The sequence below is a fragment of the Desmodus rotundus genome, chromosome 6 (genome assembly GCF_022682495.2).
Source record: "Desmodus rotundus isolate HL8 chromosome 6, HLdesRot8A.1, whole genome shotgun sequence".
In the NCBI taxonomy this organism is placed as follows: domain Eukaryota; kingdom Metazoa; phylum Chordata; class Mammalia; order Chiroptera; family Phyllostomidae; genus Desmodus; species Desmodus rotundus.
Genome location: NC_071392.1, coordinates 30,833,347 through 30,847,162, shown reverse-complemented (window position 1 = coordinate 30,847,162; position 13,816 = coordinate 30,833,347). Strand labels below are relative to the sequence as shown.

At 40.5% G+C, this 13,816-nt stretch overlaps 1 protein-coding gene across 3 annotated transcripts in view; it reads right to left on the bottom strand.

Moving 5' to 3' along the window:
- Positions 1 to 13,816, bottom strand: part of CDK6 (cyclin dependent kinase 6) — a 227,627-nt gene that overhangs the window by 120,309 nt on the left and 93,502 nt on the right. The window lies entirely within an intron of this gene.

The window sequence follows — 13,816 nt, the reverse complement described above, 5'->3', positions numbered from 1 at the left end:
GCAGGGAACAGGGGTGACTGAGCAAGGTGTCACCACATTGCCTTGGGGCTCTTCAGCAGAAACAAATGCAAGGCCTCTAACTGCAAGTGCTGGCTTTCTATTTTTACTGCTCCTAGGCAACTAGATAAAAGCATAATAAATGTGGCTTTGTGTATAGATTTTATTAATAAAATATGTATTCTGAAGAGAGAATGAAAAGAACTCATTCCTGGAAGTTATGAAAATGCTGAGTAAGTAAAGAATCGGTTTCAACTAACTCGAAATAAGAACAATTGATTTTCACCAATCCTGGAAATGCTGTTGGTGTCTGAAGAACAATGCAATGACTAAATGGACAGTGTGAAAGGAGAAATCATTACCTCACCATGATGGCTATTACTAACTCACAGTGGAAAGTCATTAGGAACCGAAACTACAAGTATGCAATGTTAAGTAGAACTTCTTCGGAGCAGGATATAACAATCAGCATTTCATAAATACAAAAGTGCAAAGTATAAGTTGCCTAGGTTGTTGGCTAATGGCCCAAATAGTTTCTGTTCTATAAACATTGTTTTGTAATCCTTTTAAAAACATTTAATAATACAAGGACTGTCTGGAATAAGTCCAGCCATTGTCAGTATAACGCAAACAGTTTGCGTGACATCGGTGTAACCTGGCAGCAGAGGAGAGTGGACTGGAATGAGCATGTGTAAACAACGATGACGTCACTGTACTAGTCAGTGGGGGCGGTAGATGCCATTGAGGGAGCATGTGTACTGTGTGGAGGTTGCATTCAAAATGACTGAGTGAGTAGAGCAATGAATCTGCCTCAAATTTTGTGTTAAGCTTGAACATTCCTCCATAGAAACTATTCTGATGATTCAGAGATTGCAGCTATGGGCAACTGGTGATTGGCAGCTTCATCTCTGCAACATGTCCCCTCATGCATCATGTCTCATGCAGTTTCTGGTGAAACATCAAATCACCCAGGTGACTCAGCCCCCCTATAGCCCACATTTGGCACCCTGTGACTTCTGGCTTTTCCCAAAACTAAAACCACCTTTGAAAGGAAGAGATTTCAGGCCATCGCTGAGATTCAGGAAAATACGAAGGGGCAGCTGATGGCGACTGGGAGAACTATGTGAGGTCCCATGATGCCTACTTTGCAGGGGGCTGAGGAGTCATTGTCCTATATACAATGCTTCTAGTATCCTGTATGTTTTTCAATAAATGTCTCTACTTTTCATAGTACATGGCTGGACAGATGTCTGTACACTGTGGATATTTCCCCATTTCAACACATATTCTTTGTAACATAAAAATTTTAAAAACATTATGCTTTATAATGGCTGCATTTGGACGAAATATGTTCTCATCTTTCCCCATTTTCCCTCTCAATTCCCTCTTCTGAGAATGTTCCCCACACTACATACTTCCCTCCTCTTCAAATGAGGTAATGCACCAGAGAAGCTGCTTTTCCACAGAGTGGAATGTATTATCATTTTCCTACTATAGTGGAATAGACACTGTTGGTTGTCAGCAATGAAGGATTGGCTGAGGGCAGTCACATTTCCATTTGCTAGGAATTGATGTAGGGATGGGCATGAGACCCGGTCCTGGCCAGTGACATGTATGGGCAAGTCTGCCAGAGAGTTCTGTAAGTACAGTTTTCTTTTACTAGAGGATCACAGTAATAAACTCTCCCGCGTACTTCCTCCTCCCCTCCCCAGATCTTATACTAAATGCTCTTACTTGAGGGCATGAGTATGCAGCTGTGGCAACCATCTTGAAACATAAAGGGAGACAGCACCCGCACACATACGATGCCCGCGTGTAATTAAAAAACAGAGTCTGGATGTTTGATGACATCAGCGAATAGTTGATTCCACTTTGGGGCTGCCCCCCTCTGGCCTTGTAGTTACATCAATAATAATGCCCTTATTTAAAGCTGTTTTGTTGTTCATTGAGGGTTCTGAAACTTGCAGTTGAAATTTATTCTAACAAATCTAACTAAAATTATATTAAATAAAACCTGTTAAGGCCACTACCTTTCATTTACAACCCTCGTCCCCCTGCCCTTGCAGGGGATGTACGAACATTCCTTTCTTGTTGCCTGTTTTCCCTTCCAGGGGGTCACCCTTTTCTCTCTGAGACCTGTATACCTCCTTCCACTAACGCTCACAAATTCCTCTTTCTTCCTCGCTATCATTTGCTGTCAATCCTCCAAATTCCTCAGGGACTATGGCTCATCCTCTCCAGCCCACCCTCACATCTTCCTGCACGGTTTCAGCGTCCCCGGGATGCGCTAGCTACACCTAGCTTCAGAGAACTTTTGACTTCTTTAACCCCATCCATTTTTTGGCATCTAGTCCCATGGCTAAAATCAGGCATATGTCATTACTCACCACTGATCTATTTTTTAATTAAAAAATTTTTGAGTTACTTTAATTACATTCATTTGAATATCAAAATACCACTTAAATTTACATAAGCTTATTAGACAGCATGATTAATTAAATCTGGAGAGCAACTTACGCATCATTCACCAGTTCTGCCGATTCCCTCACCTCTCTTGTTCCATGGGCATTCTACCTTATCCTTTATGCAAAACTTAATCCTCAATTAGCTACATGACTTCTTTCTCGGCTGTTATACCTGTGTTACAGAGAGCTGTTTTGGGGGGAAAAACAATCATGTATGTGTTCATTTTCAAGTGAGTCTCCAACCCTGAGTACCTTAGTGAGACCAGGTAATCTGACAGGTCCCTAGTCAACCCTCTGGCTGTCCCTGTAGGCCATTCTAAATTGCTCCTGGTGTCCCTTCCTTATCATTTCCCTTCCTCCTCTTAGCACACTAGTACGCACTCCACTTCAGAGAGAAACAGTCCATCAAGGGAAAGCTATCAACTGCCTGGGTTCCACCAATAAATTTACATGCATTGGCATTTACCCCACTCCCTGTCTCTTGGTAGGAAAGGATAGGCAGTATTCTTCTTCTTCCTATGTTCTGGATTGCATTCACTCTACTTCTTCAACCAACCTCACTCTCCTAACCACTCCCCTTCTGCATTGTATCTGGGATTTGGTCCCTCTCTACTGGTCCTTGACCACTAAACAACCCAAGCAACCCCCTTCCTTTCTCAGCCAATGGTCTTTACACAGCAGTGCACAGTTTCTCATTCCTCACGCACATTACATCACTGCAGTGGGTGGAGATGCAGCAGCTCCTACAAGATCACCCATCACCACTTGCTTGACTCAACCAATGGGATGTTCCACTCCTAACTTAGCTTTGCTGGGGCATTTCACACTGGATCCCCTCCTCCTCTTCATTGTTCTCCAATGAGAAGATCTTCTATGATTCTGATTAGAAATGTCACACAGATACTGTTAAATTAAAAAAAATCAGAATACAAGGACAAGAAAGGAAACAAATACCACCCACAATTCTTCCATCCAGAGGTAACCACAATGAACATATCAGCATGCCCTTCCATAGTTTTCTATACATATACACTCACGCAGATAGTTATTTTCTGTTTTTATAAATGGAATGCTAGTGTTCGTGATTTTATAATTGCTTTTCACATCACAATATATACTGAATCATTTGCATGTCAATAAATACAGATCTACTGCTCAATTTTTAATGGATGTGTGCTATTATTTATATATTATCTTTAGCCAAAGGTTTTACACATTTATTAAATTACCCGTTTTTTTAGACAAAACATTTTAGCACATAAACAATGATATGTTATCTGAAGCCTCATGTGAAAATTTCAAGTATAAATAAGGTATGGAAATTAATACATGCAATTTAGATACTCATATTAGTGTTAAAGAAATAATTTTAATATTCTGAGATTCTAGGCTGAGAATAGAATACTAAGTCTGACAATAGAGAAAACACAATCAAATGTTATGTTTAAGCAAGACATTTCAAAAGAAATGTTAGCAAATCACTCACTTTTTAAATCATGGTCTAAGTTATTTGAATCTGTTTCTGGACTTTGACTTGTTCAGCTCTGTTTAGAGTGCCTCTCTCCTTTACTCCTCAAATATTTAGAACATGTTTTAATATGTGTTAGGGCAAGTTTCCTCTTTCCATTCTTTATAAAACATTCCTGGATATTCTTACATGTTATTATTCTACACTGATTTTAAGTTCATTTTATTGAGTTCCTATATCCTCCCCAAAGTACCGTTAGTATTTTCACTGGTTTTTAAGATTTATTTGGGGAGAACTGACACTTTTACAATGTGAAGTCTTTCCTTTTCACGACATGGTGTGGTTCTTTTTCTATCAAGTCTTTTTCTGGGTCCCAATAAAGTTTTGTCATTTTTGTCCCATACAATTCCTACACCTCTGAAGCCCCCACATTAGTGGGCTAGGTCCTCATCTTTCCTGACAAGTATTCCTTACAGTTTCCCCACTGATCTCATTCCTCAAATCCATTCTTAATACTCTGGCTAGTCTGATCTTTTTAACATGCAAACCTGATCCTATCAGCTCATTCTCATGCCCGACTGCCCTCAGACAAAGCCCACCTAGCTCTCTGGCCTCGCCTCCTGGAACTCCTGAGGGCTTCTGCTATCTTTCCTCACTCACTGCCCTGTGGCCCCATCTTCTGAGAGCAGGGTCTGCTCTAACCACTCTTCCTCCAGATATACCAGACTCTTAGCACACTGTATTAACAGGTGTCAGTACACATTGAATGACTTTTCATAGTGAAGTGAGCACCAAACTAAATGGGAAAATGACCATGAAATCTATAGAAGCTGTTAGCTTAAAAGAATTCACTGACTCTTCCCAAGGAGGAATACATCAACAGGTGATAAAACTCCAGGGGAATCAGAAAGAGTGAGCTTGGAGTAGGAAATAAGGACCAAAGAGGCATGGTATACACATCAGTATCCCTACCTATTAGCCATTAAAACATCTTCATATGTGTGTTAAGAACTTTCGGTTCATTATTTCAGACATATAATACTCCTATGCCTATAACGAACACTGAAATATGGAATAAAAATAGTGAAAGGGGTTTCCTTTCTACTTTCCCAGCCCTATTCAGGACTTTTAGCAACTTACCCATCAAAAGATGTGGATTTTAGCATGTTGTTCCACAGGTAAGGTTATGACTATAAGCAAGTCACTTAGCCTCTTTCATCCCCACGAGAAGCATTCTATGGATCAAACCACTTTGCCCGAGTCATTACTTGATACAGAATTGGACCACTGGCTAAATCTCCTAAACAACACTTTAATTTCATATTGTCATATCAGTGTTTCTCAAAGTGTGGTCTCTTAATCTAGCACTATTGACTAAGCTCCATTCCCTCTTAACCACTAGCCAACTTGTCTAACCAAGCCCCAACTTTTCTGAGCCTCAGTTTTTTATTTATAAATATCAGGATAAATCCTGCCTGCCGCTGTCATAAGACTACAGAGAGAATTGAGATATTAGATTATTTTATATTATATATTTGATTTTTTTAACTGTCAAGTAAGTGCTAGTACGCTAGATTGCAAATTGCCTGAGGAACAGGAATATGGTACATTTTATATTCTCCACAGAATCCAACAAGGCACCTTACGCAGACATGTCTGTTGATTTTACATGATTTGATAAATCACTCAATAGTTTTTTGAAAGACTTTAAGATGATGCATAATGAATTCTGCTCTTGGCTCTGTGCACAGGAGTTATATGGAACATCCTCACTAATGAAACTGATTCCTGGGTTGTTAGTGAAAAAACCCAAAATCCTTCATGTGGTTTATTGGTTATTCACTAAGAATTTATTGAATGCTTGCCAAATGGAGGCACAAAGCAGTACAAAAAAAAAATTCCTCCTGGAAATGTATATAACTTAAGTGAGCCACCTGCATGGGAGATGTCAATTTCCAGTTTTCAGAGCAGTCTGACTTAAGAGAAAGAGCATGAATTTAGAGCTAATTTGGATCTGAATTCCTGCTTACTAATTACATAATCTAAAGCAGGTTACTTGCAACCTCCATGGGCCTTTATTTTCACATGTATAAAAATAGAAATAACCTCAAAAAGGAGGTATTTAATAATAATTATGTATTTTAACAATATGAGGTATTAAGTAGGACATTAAATATTTAAGTACTTTATATAGTATAAAACTCATGCACAGAATGAATTTCTACCACTTATACGAAAGAATTCTGAAGCCCCTATATGTGTAAGGCCTTGTGCCAGGCAATGTCGCACACAAACGCCTGCAGGTGCGGTCCCAGGGATCTCCTATTTTCATGGGGACAGAAGACCTAAATACGCACCTACACACTTCAAGCCAGGATTTGGCAAGGACCCCCAATGGCACAGAACAATGGCACGCAGGCACACAGCCCTGAGTAAGCACAGAGGAGAAGCACACCCAAGCCGATCTTGCAGGTGGCCTACTATTAGGTTTGGTTGGGGAAGCATCTTTCTGGAAGACGCCACTAAGCAGAGGCTTAGAGGAGAGCAAGTGCTTAGGTATTTGGAGACCAGGAACAGCTCCCGGAGATGATGTACTGCTAAATGGGGCCACGCTGCAAAGGGCTTTGCTGCTGGGCTGGTGGTGTAGGGAGCTTAAAGCACGTTACCTTGTAGTCAATGGGAAGCTAGTGGAAAATGCGTAAAAGAATGGCATGTAAGCATTGATATTTTAGCATATAGCATGGATGGGAGGTGCTGTTAGGAGGCTATTATTCCACTCTGGACATAAGACAGTAAAGGTCTGAACTAGAAATGTTAGAAAGGGAAAGCCAGGGGAAGGGCAAGCTGAGAGACAAATGTAGTATGTTAATGTTTATTTTCACAGGTCAACTTCAATGGGACACATTTGGGTGCACTGGGATGATGCTCTACCCACAGAGAAACCCAGCCAGGGCTATTAATGGGACATCTTTTGAGGGCTCCATTACACCTTCAGGTTACACACTGGGTGACTTTAGGCCTGTTATTTAACCTCCCCTCCCGTAGCATCTAGCTTTAGTTTCCTCATCTGTAAAAAATGGGTCGGACAACATTCTCTTGGGGGGTGGTTATGAGGACTAAAAACAATGTGGGAACTTCCCAGGTTTGGAACCGGTGCCACTAAATCAAGAAGGGGACCCACCATTAGCAATGGCATCTCGCAATACTCCTGTAAGTTCAGATCGATCTAGTGTTCTCCAGCTAGGACACCCACAGACTCCGATCCTCCCAATCATTATTAAGACCAACGAATGCAACTGTGAGCATATTAGAGGATATAATCTTTTCTTAATTTTGAAAGTCTACAGATTGCTAGGTGTAGAAGGTAAAGATTTTAGGTACAGAATGTCCTTAGAAATCATCTTTTATTATTCACTGTATGTAGGATGTCTCTTTTTGAAAATAACCCAACTTTCTAAGGTGGCTTGAAGGTACTTCTTCCCTGTTCTTGAACTGATTTCTCTGTGGGGCTTCCAACCATTGAGGTCCCCTCAAACTGTCCCATAGGTGTCTTCGTGGGATAATAGCAGTGCACTATAAAAAATGCAACATAAATTTTTGCCTAACATACAAATTCAGAAGCTACTATTGAGTAGAAAGAAACATTATTAATAAGCTTTCTTACATAATTAACGTTGGTTGCTTTCCCGGCTTAACCAATAGGAACTAGAATTTGTGATATTATTTCCTCATGTTATCCATTAATGCTGAATTGTGTGCATTCCAATACAGAGAGGGGGAGAGGACCAGATGAAGACTCTGAAAAGAACACTTAGCTTCATTTGGTCAAAAAATGGTCTTTACAAGGCTTTTTATTATAGGTCATAAAACACTGCTTACCACAATGTACCTCTTCCTTAAAGACGCAAAGACATCCTTGCAGTGGTGAGAAGCTGAAAACAACACAGAGTATTCGTGCCTCCCTCCCATAAACACATCTGTGCCTATTATCTGTTTTGGGTACAGCTGCATGCACAGCTGTTTATGGGGGCCTTAGAAGAGGCAGCATTTCAACATTTTTTCTTTCGTGTTGTTGCAAGGACTGAATTTTTAAGCTGAAGCCTGTTAGGAGGGAGGCAGCAAATGTATCTCCAGGGGGAGGAGGACCATATGCTCCTCACTAATAACTTCTTCAATCTACAGGGAGAAGAGGCTCTGGGTGGTCACATCTAGTCAGGAAAAGCATGGAGGCCAAGAGAAAAGGGGGTCTTTCGGCTAAGTGGAACTGAAGAGCTATGCACCCAGGCAAAAATGAGAAATAGGTTAAGAATCTAATGACTATCTTACAAAGAAGAATTCAGCAAGGTGAAATTAAAATCGGCATTACTGTAGGAACTCTCCGGCCCTGGCAGGATAGCTCAGTTGGTTAGAGCATTGTCCTCATACAACAAGGTTGTGGGTTCGGTCACCAGTCAGGGTACAAACAAGAATCAACCAATGAATGCGTAGATAAGTGGAACGACAATCGATGTCTCTCTCTCTTCCTTACCTCTCTTCCCTTCTAAAATCAACCAGTAAATAAAAATTAAAATAGAAATTATCCAGGGGAAGATGGGCAATGCTATGGCTAGGAAACTCTTAGTCTTAATGGTATCCAGTCATTCCTGGGACTGGCTGTTGTCTCCAACACGTCCCTCTTGCCTTCAAATCTTTTCCTGGCTCACCTAAAACTCCCAGTCAGCTTTCTGGATCATTTTTTTCCAGGCACCACAAAATCATCCTCCATTTCACCTAACACGGATTTTCCGAAGTCTCACCTTAGTAGCTACCTGCCCATCCCTGCTCCCAGGATCACCACTGCTAGGGGCAATATCACCACACACAGTCGCTGATTCCATCTGGGCTTTCAGTATTACTTTCGGTTGGTGGGGGGGCGGTCTCTGGTAAGCTCGCTTTTCTGTTTGTCCACAATGGTAACCACAAACATTCACCATTTGTCTGTGTTCCCAGTCACATGTCTCAGAAACATCTTAAATTCTGAATTCTGCCTTCACCTCCTCACCTCCTTCATTCACAGCTCCCACCACGACTTAGTTATAATCTGAGGCAACCCAAGCCACAGTGGCAGATGGGACTGCTCTTGAGTTTCAGACCTGCAAACTTCAATGCTTCCTGCTCATGTTTTCTAGAATACTCCATAGCAAATGCATTCCCATATGTCCCAAAATAACAACACAGTTTCTTCACCCTCATCAAAATCTGTTCCTCGACCTGTACTTCTTACTTTGCATAATGGTACCACCATGCACACCAGTGACTGTTTCAGAAATCTGACATCTCCACAGTCCTTGTCACGTCACCAGTATCTCTTCCCTGGATGACTGCAATAGTTTTTCAATACAGATGGCTCCTGCCCTTAGATTTAAGCATCTTTCATCTTTTCTCCACAGTGTTGGCTAAATGACATTCCTAAAACATAAATCTGAATCATCCAGAAGTCCCTTCCTGTTCGCTCTAAGACAAAGGTAGAACTTAGCTGGCTACCTAAAGCACTTAAATGTCTGATTACCTAATTGGTCTGGTTTTATTTCTAGCTGTTTCTATGCTCCAAAGGTGACATGTTCTATTATATCTTTGTCCCTTTGCAATGTTGTTCCCCACGCCTACCATGTTCCCCCCACTGCTCTGCTCCCTACATACACATCTTGTCTATCTGGTTCTTTCCAATTTGTCTTTCACGATTTACTTTAAGTAGACCTTGGCCAAGTCCCAGGCAATTCTCACACCCACAAGCTAAGCCAGGTGCTCCCCTTCTACGTCTCTCAGCACTCACTCTTAGTAACAATTCTGCCACATAACTGATCGGACTTTATTGTAACCGTGAAGTCCCCCTCACCAGATTAGAGCCCCTTAACCCTAAAGAAGAGACTGGAAGTGGGGGTGGGGTGAGAAAAACAAAGGAACATCCTAGATGTTTTATAGACCTTATTTTTTCCTCAGGCACTTCACATACATGATTTCATTTCTCACAGCAACCCCTTGAGTGAATTCGTATTTATTCGTTCTGAATTTGTGTCATGGGCCAGTTCTGTGGCAGGCTCTGGTTTCATGGAGCTGACAGCGAGGGAGGAGGCTAGTTCTGTGAGGTCAAGCAAGGTGCCTACCATGCAAATCAGCCTCACCTGCCCCGGTACTTCAGCTGCCCAAGCCTCGGGCCTCAGTGAATAGGTATAAAGGAAAAGGACAAACAATGTTCTAAAAATATGCTATGACCTAGCAATTCCACTCCTAGGATTTCATCCTACAAACCAATAGCACAAGTTTATAGGTCAATACAAAGAGGATCCATGCTATTTCGTTTGAAAGAGTAAAAAAACAAACAAAAAATGAAAACACCTGAAGTGTCTATCAATATAGGAATACTTAAATTATGATGAGTCTATAATGTAATATCAGGCAGCCATAGGAAGAACCTAAGTAATTCTAATATATAACCGAGATAAATCAACAGGGAAAGGATAAGCCTTAGAGGAAAGACGAGCCGCTTGTAAAAGGGTATGCGTTCACGTACAGGGTGGGCAAGACTAGGTTTAGAGCTGTGAGAATGTGAAACACAGTTAATAAAGCTACTGTAATAATCACAACCAGTATGCCTTTTTCCATATGAACAAGTGTAAATGTACTTTTGCCCACTCCTGTTCGTGTGGATATCTCTGCATCAGGGGGGCCAGGTAAAATATAGCACACTCAGTTAAATTTGAATTTCAGATAAATAAAAAATATTTTTTCATACAAGTATGCTCCACATATTGCATGGGACATATTTAAACTAAAAAAGTATGTGTTGTTTCCCTGCAATTCAAATTAACTGAACGTCTTTATTTTATCTGCTAAGTCTGGCAGCCCTACCTGAATACATATAAAAAATGTTTGGAAGGAGATTAGCTACAGTTAAAGGTTATTATCTCTGGATGTGGGGGTAGGAAGGAGGAACAAAAGGAAGAGGTTTCTGTTGTTGTTTTTTTATGTTAAGTGTTTAAAGTGGTAGCCTGTAGGCAACTTTTACTTATGTTGTGTTCTGGAGCAGCCAGTTAAAATTATACACACACGCGCACACATCCTGTTACCAACCCCGATTCTTAGGCTGGTAGCCAGCAATCTTCTGAAAATGTACAATATAGCAAGTCTCTGACTCTGTGAAATGAGAAAAATCCTACAGGGATCAGTTAAAAACTACTCCACAGGAACAGAAAGAAGAAAGCTTTGGAATTTCCTAAGAAATGATACATCATTTTAAAAATTATACTAACAGTGTTGTTTATGTCTTCAATGGATTACCGCCACCTAAAAATTGTGAGCACAACTTATTCAGGTATTGTTTTTAATCTCCAATCCTGACACAGATCCTACAGAATAGGTGGCTCATTAAATTTTATACTTTTAATATTTAAAGTAAAAGCTAGAGAGGAGTTTCTGAAAGACAATGAAACAATACATTTTAGGGAAGGGGCGGTGATATAAGTAACATTGTTTGTTTTTAGACTCTTACTTAGCGTAACTATTGAAATAGGAGGTCTGTCCAGAAGGTATCCAGCCATGTACTATGAAAAATAGAGACACTTATTGATGAAGACACAAGAAACATTGTACACAGGACAACACCACCTCAGTCCCTGCAAAAGGGGCACCTTGGGACCTCATAGTTCTCCCAATTGCCATCAGCTGCCCCATCATATTTTCTTGAACCTCACTGACAGTCTGAAATCTCTTCCATTTCAAAGGTGATTTTGGTTTTGGGAAAATCCAGAAGTTGCAGGACGTCAAATCTGGGTTGTAGGGGAGCTGAGTCACCTGGGTGATTTGATGTTTCACCAAAAAACTCCGCACAAGACGTGATACATGAGTGAGACCGTTGTCATGATGAAGCTGCCAATCACCAGTTGCCCATAGCTGTGGCCTTCTGAATCATGTGAATATTTTCTGCACAGGAATGTTCAAGCTTAATGCAAAATTTGAGGCAGATTCGTTGCTCTACTCGCACAGTCATTTTGAATGTGATGACCATACAGTACACGTGCTCACTCAACAGTGTCTACTGCCCCCACTAAATACAGTGAAGTCATCACTGTTCATGTGTGCACATTCCAGTCCACTCTCCTTGGCTGCCAGGTTACAGCGAGGTTGTGTAAACCATTCTCGTTATATTAACAATGGCTAGACTTTTTTCCAGACAGACCTCGTATTTTAGAAAGAAAGCTAAATCAACAATCCCAAATCGGAATAATCCCAAATTTTCCTTAGACTGAGAGTCAAAAGCATGAAAGTTTGCAGGCAAACTAACCAATGTAAAAACCTGAGTTGCACCCATCACAACAAAACATTATCTTGCTCGACTATTTCCAATCCCTCCTTCTTTCCTCCTGTTTGTTGGAATCAACACATAAGTCTTTCAAAATGGTTTCTGAAATTATTCATCGGGCTGTGGGCAGGCAATTGTTTCGCACTGATTCTAGGGGCATCTCAGACCGTCAGACATGATGCTTGTTGGTCTGCCAAGAGATACCAGGCCTGCTAGTGCTGGTGTTTCCTTAAGAGCTTATATTTGAATATAGTTTGCTTTTTTAAAATATACTTTTGTAGTACATCTAAGAAGGATACGGTTTATTCCTGCCCCCACATACACATTACACTCTATGTATTTATAAAGCTAAAAGACAGCTGAAACTTTTTCTTCCTTAAAGTTTAAAAATTCCTTTTCCTTTCTGGCATTGTATTTTAAGCTTTTTTTTTTTTTTGGTAAAATGGAAATATGCACAATGGAAATTGAAAATTTTTAACATTTAAAAGACTATGAGGTTTCACTACATGTCACATATACTTAGTTTGTAGTTAAAAATATTTTACTGAACACTTAAAACATACCAGTTAGAATTCCATATTCTGAGCTGTCAAAATAGACTAAAAAGGCGTTAGGGAAATGTTTTGCCTCTATGTTATTTCTATGTATTTTCAAAGTGCCTGAATGTGAGAGGTCCAGGTGAAGATAAAATTATGTCTGATGCTCCATCGGAGTGGAGAGGGGTAGGATCCCATTCGCATTCCTACACATTGGGAGAAGATTTTAGCACTGCACGTATCTGAGAAATGACATGCCCACATACATAAAATCCATTAGAAAAAGACACACACCAAACGTTTAAAAACGGTGAGAGATAGAAACAGGCACTTCACAAAAGAGGAAATCTAAATGCCCAGGTGCTTACTGTTATTAGTCATCACACTGAAAACTAACAGTGTAACAAGATACCACTGAGATGGTTGGACACCTTCAAGTCTTGACAAAGACATGGAGCAAATGACCCCTCATAGCACTGATGGAGTAATAAAAACTGTACACACAACTGTATACACTATGATATGAAATAAGCTAGTGTGCAGTGATTACCTCCAGGGAGCGGGTTATAGAATGGAAAGGGCATGAAGAACCCTAAAAGGCTTCTTCATCTGGGAGGTGGTTATATCAGCAAAAACGACCCCCCCCCCATCAAGTAGTACAAATGCTTGAGATTAGAGCACTTAGTTTATTGCATGTCTCTCACACCTCAATTAAAAAAAACCTGTCTTTCCAACATTCATCCAAATCTGGGAAGTTATTCCAGTTCAGGCACGCTTTTCAGGACCTCCCTGGCAGGCTCATCATTCAAGGCTTCAAGGAGCAGGAGAGAGCTCTCAGTTTTCCATTGGGATCTGCTTCTTCTTACTTCTAAGTAGTGTAATCACCTTGCCTACTTTCCACCTGCATTAGTTTCTTCACTGCTATATGGGAGGATGACACATGTTTTTCTCACATATGGTTATAATTTAGCTAATATGCATGTATGTTTTAAAAATATTAAGTGTTATATGG